Raw genomic sequence first — 17,117 nt, forward strand, 5'->3', positions numbered from 1 at the left:
GACAGGACCCCTGACCCAAACTGACCAAAGAGGTATTCCATACCACAGCACGTCATGCCCAGGGAGGGAACTGGGAGTTACCCGGAAAGGCACACTCTCTCTCTTAGGGGGGGTCGAACTCATTCGGCGGTGGTATCGTATTCTCTTGTTATTTTCTCTTATCAATATTATCATTGGCGGTAGCAGCAGTGATTTGTGTTATACCTTAGTTACTGGGCTGTTCTGATCTCAACCCGTGGGAGTTACATTCTCCTGATTCTCCTCCCCATCCCTCCAGGAGTGGGGAGGGTCTGGGGAGGGGATGTGAGTGGACGAGCTGTGTGGATCGGTTTAAACCACGACAGAAGTGAAAATTTATAGTGATTATTTGACAGTAACCCCAGCTTCTAAAGCGAGTTGGAATATTTTCCAATGTTCTTAATTCCCACAAAGTGATTCACGGCTCTGTTGCCTTGCATGACCTACAAAAAAGTTCAGCTTTCAAGAACAAACACAGGACCAAGAATATTAGCAAGCGTCAATCCAGGAAGGGCTACCTGAGCGTGAGGAAGAACTTTACTGTGAGGGTGACTGAGAGCTGGAACAGGTTGCCCAGAGAGGTTGGGGAGTCTCCTGCGCTTGAGATAGTCAAAAGCCATCTGGACTCAACCCTGAGCAATGTGCTTGAACTAGATGACCCCTGGTGGTCCCTTCCCACCTCAATCATTCTGTGATTTCCTGTCCACAGGGACTATCAAGCAATATAATCTCATCTGTTATTATATAAAAAATAATAAATCACAATTTCATCCAGTGACTCCATTCTTTATTGAGTCCACTCAGTTCAGTTTGGTTAACAACAGCAAAACTGTATTTGAGAATGTATTATTTAAAAATGACCAGCACAGCCTAGCACACTGGATGCAAAATATCTGGAAGACACCTCAGGAATGACTCAGATATTCCTGCAACAAAAGCGTTCCTGGAAGTGGAGGGAGGCAACTCCAGGCAAGCAGAGTCCAACCCTCCCAACAGCTGCTTTTAATTACAATATTCAAACCAGATCAGCAGAAACACCCAATGACCCAGAAATAGATAGGATACATGAGGACATCGGACGGGATACATGATGCCAGCTGTTTTAACAACTAGAGAGTAAGGAAGTTTTTTAGGTTAGATCAGCATTTTTGTAATAAGTGTCATTCCATGCCTTGAGTTTGACCCGTGTTTTTATTACAGTTTTAATGTGCAACATCTGTCAAGCTCTGCATGAAGTAACATCAGTATTTTATTAAGGTAGAACAAATATTTCAAATATTAGATAATCACCATAAATTTTAAGTGATAGCCTAAAGAAGAAATTGAACCGAAATATTAAAATCTATCTTAGACATTACTAGCCTCATGAGACAATGAAACAGGCAGCCTGAACCTCAAACTCGGAACAAGTTAGAAACTCTTTCACAGGAAGTCCTTAGCTTTCTCCTGAAAATAATCCTTTGACATAAACCTGTTTCACTGGGAATCTGGATTCACAGCTTCCCATGACTTTAACAAGGAGTTAAACCACATTCAAGGTTTCATAAGAACGCTTCTTTCCAAAGCTTTCTAGCACACACCATAAAAGGAGGTGCTTGTCTCTCCCACACCCACAAAACAAATTTACTAAGGTGACTACACATCTGCTAAGTAAAGGGTAGAAAACTGACTTAACTTCTATCTCAGCAGCAGCAAATTTCCTCTGGCAAAAGAAATTTCCCAGCTTCTTGAGACAGGTACCTCTAACTGTAACCATATCCAGGCATTGAAACTTGAAGAGACAACCAACGAACTCTTCAAGTGACAGAGACAGCATCCATTCTATAAATCACATGATGCTGCTATAAAGAACAGTGGTCCCCACATACTTGCACTCTTAAGACATCACAACAACTGAGATCCCTCCAACAAGAAGTCACTAAATCACTAGCGAACAGTAAACAAGTTGACTTTACAGAAGTCTCTCCAAGGCTCCAGAGGGCCCTAGTGCCAGCTTCTGGGCACAGCGATGCAAAACGCAGCAGCTTCTGAAGTGAGAATAGATAATGTATTCCATATGTTTTAAGTCATCATTTCAGCACTTTGTTACCAAAAAGCCTCTGGCATCCTGCAAGAAGACTTCTGGGGAAGCACTTCCATAAAGAAATGTCTTGAAACCCATATGGGAGCAACCAAGAAAACCTTGACAAACTGAACAGCAGAAATAGTCTGGAACAAAATCAAGGTCTTAAGATTTTAAACCTTGCAGTGTACTGAGAAAAAATGAAGCAGCCACATCACTGTCTACATAAAGAGCTGACAAAACACAAATCCCAACTGTGCATGCCTGCAAGGCTGATAAAAACTGAACCAGCCACAGCCTGACTGATACTCCCTTCTAATAGCAATGGTGCTTGCAACAGCCAGGTGGCAAAGCAGTTCAGAAGTTACTCTAGACAAAAAATAACCTATACTGGTTTTGGACAGAAACCGGGATAGCTAAACAAGCTTGCTAGCACAAGAGGCAGACCAGAAAAACACAAAGCTGAGGAAATCTGCAGTGTTGAACTTCAGCACCTCCAGCCTATTAATTCTGTGGAAAAACAATGCAAGTAAGGTTTCTCAACCGTAATATAGCACCTCTGGAAGATTCCTCACTTTTTGTAAGTTATGTAATGCTTATTGCAGGACATTTGGAAGAATTCTAGATACTTGCAATGGTTTGTCTGGAAAAGTGGCAAACTCAAGCACAGCATCTCAGTTAATACCAGCAACAAGCTTGTTTTCACAGTTCAATTGACTAAAGTTACACTGTGAAGTAATTATGGTAATACACACATTTACGTGAGAATCTAGAACACTTTCTGCTTCCTGAGGGTCACTATGTGGCTGGCGCCCTATCTCAGCCTGTTCTAATCAATGCGGGAACTTGGATTTCTGAGACTGATGGTGTCGGAGTGTTGCCTTAACATAAAATGGAAGAGTCATGTCTTAATCTAAGAGAAAGCTTCTAAATACAGAGGTCTGTAATCTACCATATTAACAGGAGGCATTAATTTTGTATCAATTTAACATTATACACCATGAGAATTAACAGTAATGGCAGTCATGGTAAAAGGAATAAACAATTACATGTCACCATCCCGTCAAAGCTATGCAGGCCAGAGGATTGCATGGATTCAGAGGCAAGACAGACAAACAGGCGCTATTGTCCTACAGCCCATTTTCTAGCATAAGCAAAACTAAGAAGGAATAAAAGGCTAAAACAGAAGAGGGGGACATCTGCAGAAGAGGCTCCCATACCAAATACCCATAATCAAGTCCCCTGACAAAAGTCAGGAATGTTCCATTCATGGGAGATGCTACATAAAGCAGATGCTACTATGGAATTTTACTCAGCATTTGATATAGAACAAACAGACTCTCTTCTTCCCCTTTCATAAAATATAAAAGGCAATGCATAGCCTACAAGGATGACTTTTAGTAACACAGGATCAACAACTCTGGGTCTTCAGCTAGTGCTCTTCAACTAAGGACTGAAGGCAAAGCACTTCAAGAATACATTTAAGCTAGTGGCACCTAAGACATAAAAGCTACAGCCATTTTCACCCTGAGTGTCAAGTTCAAGAAAGCACATTTGGAAGTTAATTTATCAGTGAAAAGTCAGGCATCACTCACACCTGCACAGAGCTGCTGCTTACAGCTATTCAGTAAAGCAACAAAAATGGGAGTTTCCTCGAAGGCACTATGCCAGAGCTTGCAGCACGAGCTCAGTGGTTCACTTGTAATAGCTGTTCCAGAGCTCTGCATTCAAAAAGTTGCTTACAGCATATTCGGGTCATAAACCCATTTTTTTGTCAACCATACTTCAAAAGAAATCTCATCTACATCACCGTGTCCTCTTTGCCCCTGTACAATTAAACTTCAACATTCACTAAAGAAATTTAAGGAAGATTTAAATACAAGCATTTTGCACTGGCCTAAGTAAACTATTTAAAGTCTGAAGAAGGCTTCCAAAACACATACTTGAAAAATACAGACATGCCAGAACAAGTCCATTCATCAGGTTTTCCTCTAACACAAGTATCTTATTAGTTGTTAGCAATCCTATCCTCTTCCTTTCGTTAGAAGTTCAGAATGTCAGATGTGTATTTTCTAGAAAAAGCAAATATCCATATGGTCATTTTTACAGCCAGGAAGGATGACCTAGGATCCACACTTACTAAACCCAAAACTCCATCCAAATAGTTTCACTGCTTTATAGACAGGAAAGTTAACTTCTGACAGAGAAATCTAGAAACAAATGGTACTTGCAAAGCAAAAACAAGTTCATGGCAGGCTGCACTCAGCTGTCTTGTGGAATCTATTGAAGGGATGCTACCTGCATCCCTTCTACAAGTTAGGATCCTGGTTGGTAGAAGCAGCCTTGCTGTGTTGCACGCATCTTACTTCACAGGGAGACAAGTTCTGATAGTGACAGTTTACGGAGTTTATCCCACTCAAAACAACTCATCTTGAATTATTAGCCAGTCATATAGTATCACAGTGAAAACACACATGACACCCTTAAATTCTCCCAAGGTATTAGCACAGACAGAATGCACACAAAAGCCTTGAGTAATGCTCCTATGAAATTCCTGACATAGAAAAAGTTTAAGCTTTTAAATAAAGCATTTTTGAGGCAGGACCACCTTCTTCTGTGTAGTCAGTGCCCAGCTGGCTGAAGGTTCAACAAAAGCAGAGCAGAAATACCAAAATACACTATTCTTCACATTTCATTAAGTGGCTCCTGGCTATGAAGGATGCAGGGAACAAGCGCTCCAGCAGGTGCAGGCAGATCTTTATCAGAAGTCACAGCACAAATGGTGCAAAGACCCAGCACCGGCCACCAGAGCAAGAGAAATCAGGAAGCAGGTAGAACCAAATTCTCCATGTCCTCTTCACAAACACAGGCAAGCGTTCTCTCTCCCCACAGGCAGACTGCATCAACACACCAGCCAAAAGGAACCTCGTAAAATAGGAGCATGTTGGATTTTGCATTTCAAAAAAATTCCTTTTTATTCCTCTAAAGAATCACCCAGCTGTAGCAAATAAATTTCATCAGTGAAATCTCACTTGGCAAAGTAAGTTACTTCATTCATTTTATGACTTTGCCATCTGCTTTACCACCCAATTACAAAAGCATAAGTACTCTCTTGTAGTATTACTGCAAGAGCATTACTTTTGTAGCCATATTTTGTTGTGGTAACTTGTCCTCTTGTTTACATTCTATGCAGTGCAAAATCCTAGTAACTTTTTCTGTTTTATTCAGGGGAAGAGGATTTCATATGCATGACTCATTGAATGAGACTGGTTTGCAAATACACAAAGGCTTGTAATTAACCTTTTGAGTCGGTGATTCAAGGACACAAGCTGTTATAGACCCGATGTTGCATGGTAATACAGCATTCATGAAGTTGAAACACTGGTTAGTTTGTTTCCTCCCCATTTTTAGATGCTGTTTATTCTAAAACTATTGGATCTATGATCTGAAAAATTGGTAGAGTCAAGCTAGTTTTACCTAAAAGGCCCATGTGGGCAATTATCTGTCTTTCAGTTCAATATATGCTTGCCAATCATATGATACATGGTAGAGTTTCATGGGTATTTCACATATTATAGACATAAAACATGCAGTAGCTAGAAATAGATGGCATTCAGTTAGTAAACTTCACATGAAATTATTACTATTCAGGTCAATTTATCAATTTCCACATTCAGTGCCAGTGGCGGTTTTGATCTTGCCCTGCTTAAACTACAGATCAGACTTTTCTTGCAGTACCAGAGAAGACATTTCCAAATTAAATGCTTTCAAATCGTAAAGTAGAAACTTCTAAAACCTGCTTATTGTTCCTTTTGAATTATTATAGCTGTTATCATGCACACGGTAATCCAAAACACTGCAGAGCTGCAAGATGATTTACAATAAGGTAATTGTGTGAATTCTAAGTTTTAGCAGAACAAGCTATCTAAAAAATTATTTTTACACCGCAGTGTGCGAAAAATCATGGATCAATTTCAGAACACAGAAACAAGCATAATGTTCATTTTAGGCTATCTGTGTAACCACGTGAAGTAGCTGTCAAACTTTGATAAACAACCTAAAAATTAATTTTGTACTTCTTGTTACTGGAAAAGGCACTGATAAGGACAGTATACTATTGCACCGCACTAAATGGATCTCAAGCGTGTTTCTCTTCCTATGGCCAGAAGCAAAAGCAAAAGCTAAAAGCATTCCAGTGATATTCACAGAGCAAATCCGGTTTATTTTAAAGGTTAGTCTCCCAGGGAAGAACTACTATAAAAATCCATGGTGAAATCTGGTATCTTTCTCAACATTTAATTGATTTAATTCTACACATGTCACAATGCTAAACACTACCACCAAGTGTGAGCTGTATTCCTTTCTGTACACATGGCCTTTTAAATTCCAGTAAGAAGTATGTGACCTAATACATTGTCCATGTTGCATGGTGTAACATAGGATTTCCTCTGTCCTAAAAAACCTTCACTACTGCTGACTTACGAAAACATTTTATTTCCAGCCAGTCACTTACATGATTTCAATTCATTTGCTGTACTTCTAATAGCATCAGTTATCCACAGAGTCAGAAGCTAATTTTACAGGGTTTTTTTACTTCAGGGATTTATTCCTTTTACCTTAACACACACACAGTCCAAGTCCTGCATAAAGCCTGGAAAAATTAAGTGTTGTTAAAACCCATTCCTGTTGTTCACAGACAATGGTCAACATGAAAGACCTTACTTAGTCTGTTGAGAAACAGAAATCATGTTCCTGAAAAATCTCTCCTTCAAACTACTGATAATCCAAGAACAGCTGTGCCATCCTGACTGGGTTAGTTATGAATATTTCAGTATCTTATCACATTGTATATCACAATAGTTTATTAATTTTGGCTTTTTAAATCCTAGTATTTGGTTACAAGATTGTTTCCGCTTCAGTTTCCTTTCCCAGGAGTATTTTTCCCCTGTATCTGTAAAAGTCTTACCTCCCAAGGCTGCAGTAAAACCTATTACAATGATTACAATATAAAACCTTGCTCCTCAAGCAATAGATGGTTTTCTTGAAATTTTCCAAATGACACTTAAAATCAGTAGAACTAACTTGCTTTGGCAATGCTTTTCAAAATACTCCAGCCTGATGAATCTCATTTCAATTATACATGTTATATACATGGTCTCAGTCCTAACTCACACATCTTGCAGAGAAGGGCATTTTTGTTATATTGTTTCATTCCTCTACCCACTTTGACTGCAAGAGCTATAACGCTCAACCTTTGCAAGGCAGAAAATACGACAGATACAGGTTAACTTCTATTTCATTTTAAGAAAAAGATGCTCTTCTAGTAGAAGAGTTGAACATGTGCCAAACCAAGTTACCTAAAAAGATTAACTTTCCCAATAAGATCCAACGAAGAACTTTAAAGAGACAAGACAGCGAAGAAACTTCTCAAAATAAAAATCAGGACATTCTAAGGTTTTTGAATGAATCCAAACCCAAACATTTCACTCTTTGGTTCCTGGGCAAAGAGGACTTGAGAAATTTCAGCAGCTGCACTATAGAATCTTTATTTTATGTGTAATTGTAACAGTGAACCCATCAGTAAAAACAATAACGACATGCCCCAAGTTAGTGACGGGAGCCAGTTGCAAGAGAGTATGCATAGAGGCTTTCCTAAAATACTTTGTGGATCAGCTACTGGCCTCTTGAAGAACACCGTCAATCTCCAAATGACAGCCTCCCTAGCTCTGAGCACAGGAAATGCTAGCTGGCAATGGGATTCCTTAACAAAGCCCAGAGATGCTAAAGATGTGCAATATATATTGGTCAAAAGTATTTTCCTTCACAGTAGTACCATAAGGGTAAAAGGTTGAGATCATGACTTAAGATCCAAGTTGTTATCAAAACAAGATGTAAGAAAGAGGACTGAGACATAGCTTGAATTAAGATTTAGAATTTAACTCCTCTAAGTCCAAAAGGCAGCAACAACTCCTGCTTAACTCTTACACAACAACACTGAAACAATTTCCTCACAGAAAGGATGCTACCCCTGGAAAACCCACTCAATTAACTTGACCCTTTTTAATATTTCTGAAACAAAGGCACCCACTGTTTTCTTAACTAACTGTTCTAAAAACAGTCCTATACACTAAAACAAAACAAGACTGATGCAAACCAAATTAATAGTTTGGAATAGCAGCTTTCTTATTGTTTGTTGGGTTTTTTTTAATCACAGCCTTTCAATTTTTCATTATTGTTGTTAACACAGTCTTCATTAAGCAGGGATAAACAATCAAGTACTAGAATCTTATACATCTCAGGTTAGTGGGTATCTTCCCATGTGGGTACTTCAACATGTGGCAGACTGTGCTGAATTTCATTACTGAAGTTACATGTAACCATCTCTTCTTCCTTGCAACACTAACCATTTACTAATATTGTAGAAGATGAACTTGTGCAGTTTCTGATATTTACTCTAATGCATCTACTCTTTAAATTCTGAATTACAATAATGAACTGCATAGAGAAGGAGTTTAGAGTGAAGTGTTTTCCTTCTACGTTAAGTTTTCTTGGTTTATTATATACTTTACTTCCAGCGCATATGAACGAACTGACATCTCAAAGCCATCATGCCTGATGATCAGCAAGCAAAAAGTACGCAACCTGGAGCATGAAGGAAAGACGCTGTAACAAATCGTACCCATACAGACCAGCGCTGAGTCACTGACTTCACAATGTGAACTGTATCAATGTAAAACAAATTTCACACTCGTTTTCAAATCAGTGACAGCTTCAAAAATGTCAGTGTATAAAAAGAGAATTCAAATTGCAACAAGGTGCGCTGAGCTATAAGTCACTAAAACACTGCAATGAACTCTTAATTTGGATAGTGTTCAATATAAATTTTGACCTTACAGAAACCAGTTGTTAAGACTGTGTGAAGTGTTATAGCTTAAAACACAGGAGTTCTGAGGACCGGAATGAAGCTTTATTCTCATATTACACCACAAAGGTGGAATTAATTTAGGTGGTTAAGTGTGTAAAAATTTTATAATTCAGTGTTATCATACCAAAATAGCTCTTCCACACAATAACCACTTTAACTCAGTACCTGATTTTGCTTACTTTGATCTCTGTGGGTAACAGTGAGAGATGGTTAAGAACGAGCTTCTACCAGCTTTGCTTTGAGTAGGGCCACTGTGTCCATCTACCGTAACTCTATTTTTCATTACGTCTCCCCTGTGGTCTCTCACCTCTCCATCTCCATTTTTCTCCCCTCTATGCACAGCCTCAGTACTTCAGTGCTATCAAACCATGGTGTGACATCACCCATCAAGGGTGGGTTTTGTGACTGACACGGCATGCCTGCAGAGGGTCACATTAACATTGTTTTCCTGTCTGTATAATTGCTTTTATTTTGAGGTTTGAGATAAAATCCCATTGGGAAAAATGTTGCTGGAATTTTCTACTTCTAAGCTAAAAGCCCTTTCCGGAAACAGCACAGCTATACCAACAAGACTACACTGTTCAAATGACAGATCAGCTCTACCCTGAACCGTCTCATGGGCTTGAATGGGTATCCTAGCAAAGAGAAGGACCTGTCTGGAAAACTTCCATGTTTACTGCACTCTGTTTAATGTTGACGGAAACATTTCTGCCTGTTTATATGTGGGTGTTACACAGGCATTCTCAGACTGCTGGAGACAAGGATCGGAGTTACAGATCAAGTCTAACAGTAGCACAGAAGGGTATTAAGTTAGCACTGTGGAGAGTAAAATGAAACAGGTACCAAGGCCTGAATGCATGGCTGATCCCTGCTACCTACCTACCACACACAGATCCCAAGCTTCTTTGCAAAATCACACTTTCAATAATTTGCAGGAATACTTATTTGGTCATACAGTGTATTTACATTTCATTTCTAAATGAAACCTTGTGGGCCACTGCACCAGACACTCCCACACTCTTGCATCAAATGATGTAGAGTAAACTTACTGTTACAAACACAATACGTTAAATGAACTGTACTTGTAGGAACTCAATGTATACCATAACTGCTCGGACTAAGGACCCAGTATCACAAAACAAGCACCACCAATTCCACTAAAGTAATGACTGCAGAGTTACTATGCAACCAGCTCTCTTTTTATGTCTTGTTTGTGCTACCTTCTTTGCATTCTTGGCTCCTCTCCCTATTAGCATTATAAACTGATTACAGCATATCACATTTTAAATTCTCTACTGTAACTATTTTTCATTAAAAACGTCTTCTCTTTGTGTTCTCTCATATCTCCTACACACCTCTCTCTCTCTCTCTCTCCATTTTTCTCTCTCTGTGTACAGCCTGGGCACTTCAGCGTTACCAATCTATTGCCCAGAAGGTGCTGGGATTTCGAAAGATACAAAACTAAGCTGAAACAAAACACTAGTAGTAAAGAGTAAGCCACCCTCTAGGCAAAGGGAACCAGTTATAACATTGGGTAGCTCTAAAGTAGCGTTACTTAGCCTGTAATACGTTTCTTTGCAAGTTGCTCCCACCCCTAAACCCAGTGCTGTTTTATCTGTAGGGATTTCAGAATTGGTTTTGCTGCTGTGTAGAGCTCCTAAGATTCAGAGTATAAGCCTAACCTGATCGTTCCACATCTCCCAAACAGATCTGACAAGCAGCTGTACCCACTGACAAATCCTTGGTTGGTAGTAGGTGCTCACTGACTCAATAGTTAGGAAAACAGAATGAGAAGCAAAATTGGCTTTAATACCTCCCTGGTCTAATTGCAAGACACATTTGCTATAGTTAAAGTGACTCTTAAGTTCTTTACATCCAAAAGGACTATAAATAATTTCAGATTCTGCAGATAATAAGAGTTACTAATAACATTTTAGAACTACCCTGAGAGCTGATTAAAGTACTGCAACAGACTAATAACATATAACCATTGCTTCCCTACTTAGTAATTTATAAAATATAAAACATTCTGCAGAATGTTCAGTGGCTGTACCGTAATTCTACTAACTGTTCTATTTTCTTGGTTCCTCACATGAATTCTTCATAAGGGAGGAAGAAGACTTAAAATAGTTGTCCCGTAATTGCGTGTGTGATGTGGGCAGGCTATTATATGTTCACAAGAATGTTGTCACTAGCCTATTAAACTACCTTGTTCATTTAAAACAGGTTTCAATTTAGATGCAAAGTAACTTCAATAGCTTGGAGCCATTAGAAGTTTACTGGAAGCTGGCTGTAAGCACTCTCAAGGGGATGAGGAGTTCCCTGTCTAGAACACATGACATCAGCAACTTACTCCCAGGACCACTGTACCCTATAGCACTTGCTAAGGCAGCAAAACAAACAAATCTGATCACAAAATTAAAAGCTGTTTATCATATAACTATTTTTTCTTCAATTGTGAAACTGCAGGGAAAACAATGCTGTTGTCAGTGAGCCAAAACGCGGTTGCCAAAACAACTTTTTACGTAACAAGCCACTGTGCCCACATTACTCTTTGATATCCAAGACAGCCATACATCATTTCCTAACACAGCAACATCCTTTACCTCAGCAATGTTTCCTTTCAAGCCAGACACACCTGAAATTTAACAGGAGTAAAAGCTCAGAACACCCCTCTTGCAGGGTGATCCCTTGCAACAGGTATATGCAGGGATGCCAGTGTACGCCTTAAGTGAGGTTAAGAACACAACTGTCCTTATGCAAGTCAGTTGGAATACAGAAGACACATGGACCACTGCAAGGTCTCCGACACCACTTAACAGTCATATGCTCCTCTGTGGTTGCTTTTAGCCAGCACTACTTTATCCTCAGGCACATCCCTCCCTGCCCCTCAGCCAGCTTACTATTTCTGTTGATTATTTATATATATATAAATATATATGTAAATACATGCCCATGCCCATAGGTGACAGAATTCACAACAAATGCACAGCCAGATGTCGTTCTAGTTTTCTCTTTCATGGCTAAAGATCCTCTCCTTAAGGTCTAAACAGAAACAATAAAGACAACATTATTTCAACATTGCCAGAGTATGTGCAACTCAAAATACTCCACATTAAAATTGTTACATTTTTTCCCTTCCTCAAACTCAGAAGAAGTGAAGACCCAGCTCAAAGAATGTGCAATAACAAAGGAATAAGTTCACTATTTAGTATCTCAGCTTATTTAACAGCACAGCTGGCCTCTCATGCCAGAAAAAAAGAGCATTTTTTGATCTTTCTGTGCAACAGTACAGAACATTTGTACAGAAAAATAATAAAAAAGGGAAACCCGTCACCAGTCCTGACAATTCCTACAACTTCTGCCATTTGGAGGCTTCCACAAACAACATTAGACAAGCTGTGTCACACACATAGACTGAAGGGTTTCAACATCAGAGATTTACATATCACACAGTTGTTCTTCATTCCATTAAGAATGCTCATGGTTTCCCAGGATTTAAATGTTGAGGTGCATGCTATCAGACGAATAAGTCAGCTGAAAAGAAGAAGATTTTCCAGTTATAGAAAATAATCCAGTTACAATCTCTTAATTGTCTTGATAACTGACAGAACAGCCAACATTTTCTCCCAGTCCATCCAGCTCCTCTCTTTTCAGACTTTGATTGAAAAAGACGAAGAATGACTGACAGCTTTCTGTGCAGACCTCTCCATTACCTATCTCCAGGCATCGAAATGCCAGCAGAGGTATGTATCACTTCAGCTCATACAAGCCTAGAGGTTTGCACTGCAGAATGCAAAGTCTCTTTCCAATGAGAACTGGAAACACGAAGTTGAAACAAAACATTAAGGTCATTTTGAGTTTGAAAATGAACATGTTGGCAGTCCTTCTGCCAGGACAGTTCAGGGATGATACCAATCAGACAGGCAGATCATGCATAAGAATCCCTCTCCAGGTGACTCTTGGGATACATATGGCCCACTTAACATCTTCATTTTTAAACAGACTCAATTAAGGAGCTGAAGCTATTAGCTTTCATTTAAAAGAAACCCCAAAGCAAACACCAGATTATTTACCTAACCCAATATGTGAGCACTGAAAGGCACCTTTTATTGGGGGAACTTAATAGGCGTACTTTGTACTTGCTCCTTTTGTTGTAGGCCAGGTCAAGCCATCGTTACCAGCAACGCCTTTCAGGGTGCACCACCACAGCCGAGAGCAGCGGTTCAGCCTCACACAAACACTGCTCTCGCTCATGCCGACGCTGCACCGCGCACCCAGGCACACCGCGGCTCCGGCACACGGGCCCGGCCGGGGAGCGGAGCCCCGGCCCCTTTGTTCGGGCAGCGGCGCCGCCGCGCTGCGCCCCGCTCAGGTGCGGGCGTTGGCCGCGGTCACCCCGCGCCCAGGGGACGTCGCACCTGCCCCATGCTGCCGCCGCCACGGAAGGCGGCCGGACCCCTCCGCAACCTCGGGGGCTCCGCCGCCCGCTCCCCTCAGCGCTGCTGCGGCCAACGGCAGGCCCTGGGCGGGACGCCCCCAAGGTCGACGCCCGTAACCTTCAGCGAGCGGACGGGTGGCAGCTGCGGGGCCCCCGCGGGAGGCTGCGGCCCGCGCCCGCCTCTCCCCACACCTCGGGGCGGGGCCGCCAGGCACAAACCGCCCGGCCAGGGGCAGCGGGGCGGCAGCCGCGCCTCAGGCGCCCACCGCCGGCGCTGGGGACAGCGGCGGCCGAGGGGGGGGCGCCCGCCCTCCCGACGGCTCCCGGCGCACCGGAGCGCTCGCCCTGCGGCGGGCGGGGCGGGGTCGCGGCGCCCCATCCCCCGGAGGAGCGGCGGCAGTCGGCTCCTCGCTGCGCGGCCGGCCCACGCCCACCCCTCAGCCCGGCTGCCGCCCGCAACTCACCTGCGGCGGGGCGGCGGCGGCCGCGCTCCCGTGCCCGCTGGAGCAGCGACTGTGGCGGGCGGGGCGGGGCGGCGCGGCCGAGGGGAGCCCTGGCACCGCCCCCGCGCGCACAGCCGGCGGCGCGCGGCGGCCGGGAGGGAGGGGGCGGGGCGCCGCAGAGGCGCGAGCGTCACCGGGCGAGGCCCCGCCCACTGGCGCTGCGAGCGGAGGGGAGGGGGGCGGGAGCCAGGGGCCGGGGCAGCGCAGGCGCAGTGGGTGGGTTGAGGGGGGCGGTCGCGACGCTGTTGCTTCCGGTGGGGTGGGCCCGCGGGCCGTCGGTGGAGGCTGAGGGGAGCCGGTAGCGGCCGGCGTGGGGCGCGTTCCCTCAGGCAGCGCGGTCCGCCCGCCCGAGCGGGAGCCCGGCTGCGGCAGAGCTCCGCTGCTCGGCCGCCTGTGTTCCAGCCGCCGCCTTTAGAGCGAGGCAGGGAAACAAACACGGTAGCTTCATGTCAGCTCCTTCCCCACAGCTAATCCCCGAGTAGATGAGGCATGTTCTGCCATGGTAAGGAGATGAGTTCCTGGCGCCTGTCGCTGGGTTTATAAACACACTGCTATTTGTAGTGGGGAAAGCGGAACACGAGCTTCCCTGAGGGATAAGGACAAGCTGAGGAAGTAGTTAATATACCGAGTGTAAGAGGAATTCATCACTGGTGGACGGGACCACGAAGCACTGAAATTACTTGGGATTTTTTTATAGTTACAGACCCTTCCATGCACGAGGGGTTTAGAGATGCCAAACAAAGCAGGGAGATAGATTTCCCATGTTAATAATTCAGGTAATCACGATGCCCTAATAACTCAGGTCTTTCTGTTAAATCATTGACTTAAATGGGAGCTTTGCATAAACACAATATGATTTAAACTCTAAGCGATGAAATAGAACCAAAGCACAGTACAGAACTTGACTGCTCAGTACGTGGGTTTATCAGGCTGTAACCACTGAGGAAACACAAATTGTTTTGAGCTCTCCCCTTCTCCTCACAATCAGGTTCACATCATGCAGCCATTGAGCTCTGCTGGTGAAGCAGGTGAACTTTTCTCTACAAAAACTGTATTTTTTTTTTGTTGTTGTTGTTCTCTGTGCTCAGTTCTCTGCCATTGTTGACGTCTTGGACATTTAACCAATGTTTAGTCCATCTCCCTTTTGGATTTAGTTTTGTTTGCCTCACGTATCAGTATGAGCTAATCTTTGCATATGCCACAGAGCCTGAGAAACTGATAGCAATAAAGGAGCAATCTAGATGCAGCTTGCTCTGATTAAAATACCAAAATGCATTAATTTACATGAATAAATGTTGGATACTGTTAAATGAAGAGAGAAAAAGAAAAGGGGGGGGCAAAGAAAGCTGGTAATACTGAGTCAACAGAACAGTCACAAACATTTTGGATATTTCATGACAGGCTGTGATTAGCTTTTCCATGAGACCATGAAAATGTTGGAAGAGGCTTAGCATGACCCTGTACACATATTGATTCAGGAGCCTTCAAGGAATCCTGGCCTAGCTTCTGCAGCCCTTTCAGTGTTCCTGGACTGTATTACTTCCTAATGCATATTCCAGAACCCTTCCGCTGGAAGAGTGGCTGAGTCACAGTTAAAATGTCATTAATACTGTGGTTTGTGGCCATTCAACACTTCCTACTGCATGGAGAAGCCAAGAATGATTATCCCATCTTCAACGCCTGCATTCAACCGTGTACCAAAATCACAGAGTTTTAAAAATCATTAGTTGCAGAGAAGGTGTCGCTGGTGACTGACACATCGTCACTCCTTCCTCTCTTGTTCCCTTAATCTTTTCATCCTTGTCCCCTTCCTTCACATCGTGTGGAAGGGAATCTCCAATGATGAAGTCAACCAAGTCTTTGCATCGATTTTAACAGCAGTTTGGATCATGCCTAAGAAGTATCAAAGACGTTCTTGTGGTCATTAGTGTTGCAGTTCAGATCAGAAGCGCACCTCTGACACTAAGCTCTCAAGTGTCCTGATTTACGCTGCTTTGACTTGCAGTGCAGAGTGGTCTGGGGACAGGCAAACTGGCTTTGTGTAGGGTGGGACAATGAGAGGCACTGCAGGAGTGTGCCCCCTGTGCTTCCACTGCTGATGGACATTATGTCCAGCACCAGACTAGAGCTAGTGCAAAACAAACATAATACATACAGTGTAATTGCCAGTGACTGCTTCACTCTATGGAAATGTCCCTTTTGCACTGTGCTACTTGTTCATGGATGTGCCTTTTGTAGCCTTTGTTCATGGCTTTGTGGCCTTTGGATCTCCCTTTAAAGATACCTTGTTTAAGACAATGAATGTCATTTTATTTTGAACTCTGTCCTGTGGCCCAAGCTGCATTTCATAATGCAACAGAACCCAGTTTATAGTATAGCCCTCAGCCTCTGTTTGTCAAATGTCCACTGGCACCTTGCCTTAGCCCTGTGGAAAAAAATGAGCTCTTTAACCCAAAGCTAACAGAAACATTTGCATGAAAGTGCATTACATGAGTAATTCCTATTCAATTGCTAGGAAGTGACCAGAGTGAGAGCATCTCTGTAGTTTTAGGGCATAACTCTGTTTCTCTCAGTGTAAGAGAGCAACTGGTCAGAGGAGAGCAGGTATTGCAGCTATTCCACATCACTGACTGCATAGGAACTCGGGATTGAGCAGTCCAAGGCAGCAGCTGGTGAATTGCTCACTGCTCTCTAGTGTTTAAATGCTAGAGAGTGCACCCAAAACCATACAGTGTTGCAGAGATCTGCAATGTAGCCCTAAGGATGTATGAAGTGATTGTCCTTTGTTGTGTATTAGTGTATGTGGCAATACAGCTCTGCACATAAAATACTTGCAGAGAAAAATTACAAAGTGTAATTAAGCTGAGATGTAATTAATTGTGTGCTGGTAGTATTTGCATTATGCACCATAAGGCAACTAAGAAATCAACTGATACTGACAATGATTTCATTTATTCTAAAACAGATGTGGTATTTTAAAAAATTGTACCTTGTAGAGCTTAACCTTTAAATATAAAAAGCAGATGAAATTTGGGATGGGGGATGGATGGGCAGTGGACTGGCCAAGATCAGAGCAGATTAGTCACACTGTGAGAGTATGTCACGGTTTAACCCCAGCTGGCAGTTAAGCACCATGCAGCCCCTCACTTATAGTCCCCCCACCTCCCA

At 42.7% G+C, this 17,117-nt stretch overlaps 1 protein-coding gene across 1 annotated transcript in view; it reads right to left on the reverse strand.

Moving 5' to 3' along the window:
• The window catches only part of RALA (RAS like proto-oncogene A), a 31,156-nt gene extending 17,139 nt beyond the window's left edge, over positions 1–14,017 (reverse strand). Inside the window, exon 1 of the mRNA XM_065665730.1 lies at positions 13,911–14,017. The gene's annotated coding sequence lies outside the window, so the exon portion shown is untranslated. The remainder of the gene's footprint in view (positions 1–13,910) is intronic.
• Positions 14,018–17,117: the final 3,100 nt, after the last annotated feature.

Source organism: Lathamus discolor, chromosome 2 (assembly GCF_037157495.1).
Source record: "Lathamus discolor isolate bLatDis1 chromosome 2, bLatDis1.hap1, whole genome shotgun sequence".
In the NCBI taxonomy this organism is placed as follows: Eukaryota; Metazoa; Chordata; class Aves; order Psittaciformes; family Psittacidae; genus Lathamus; species Lathamus discolor.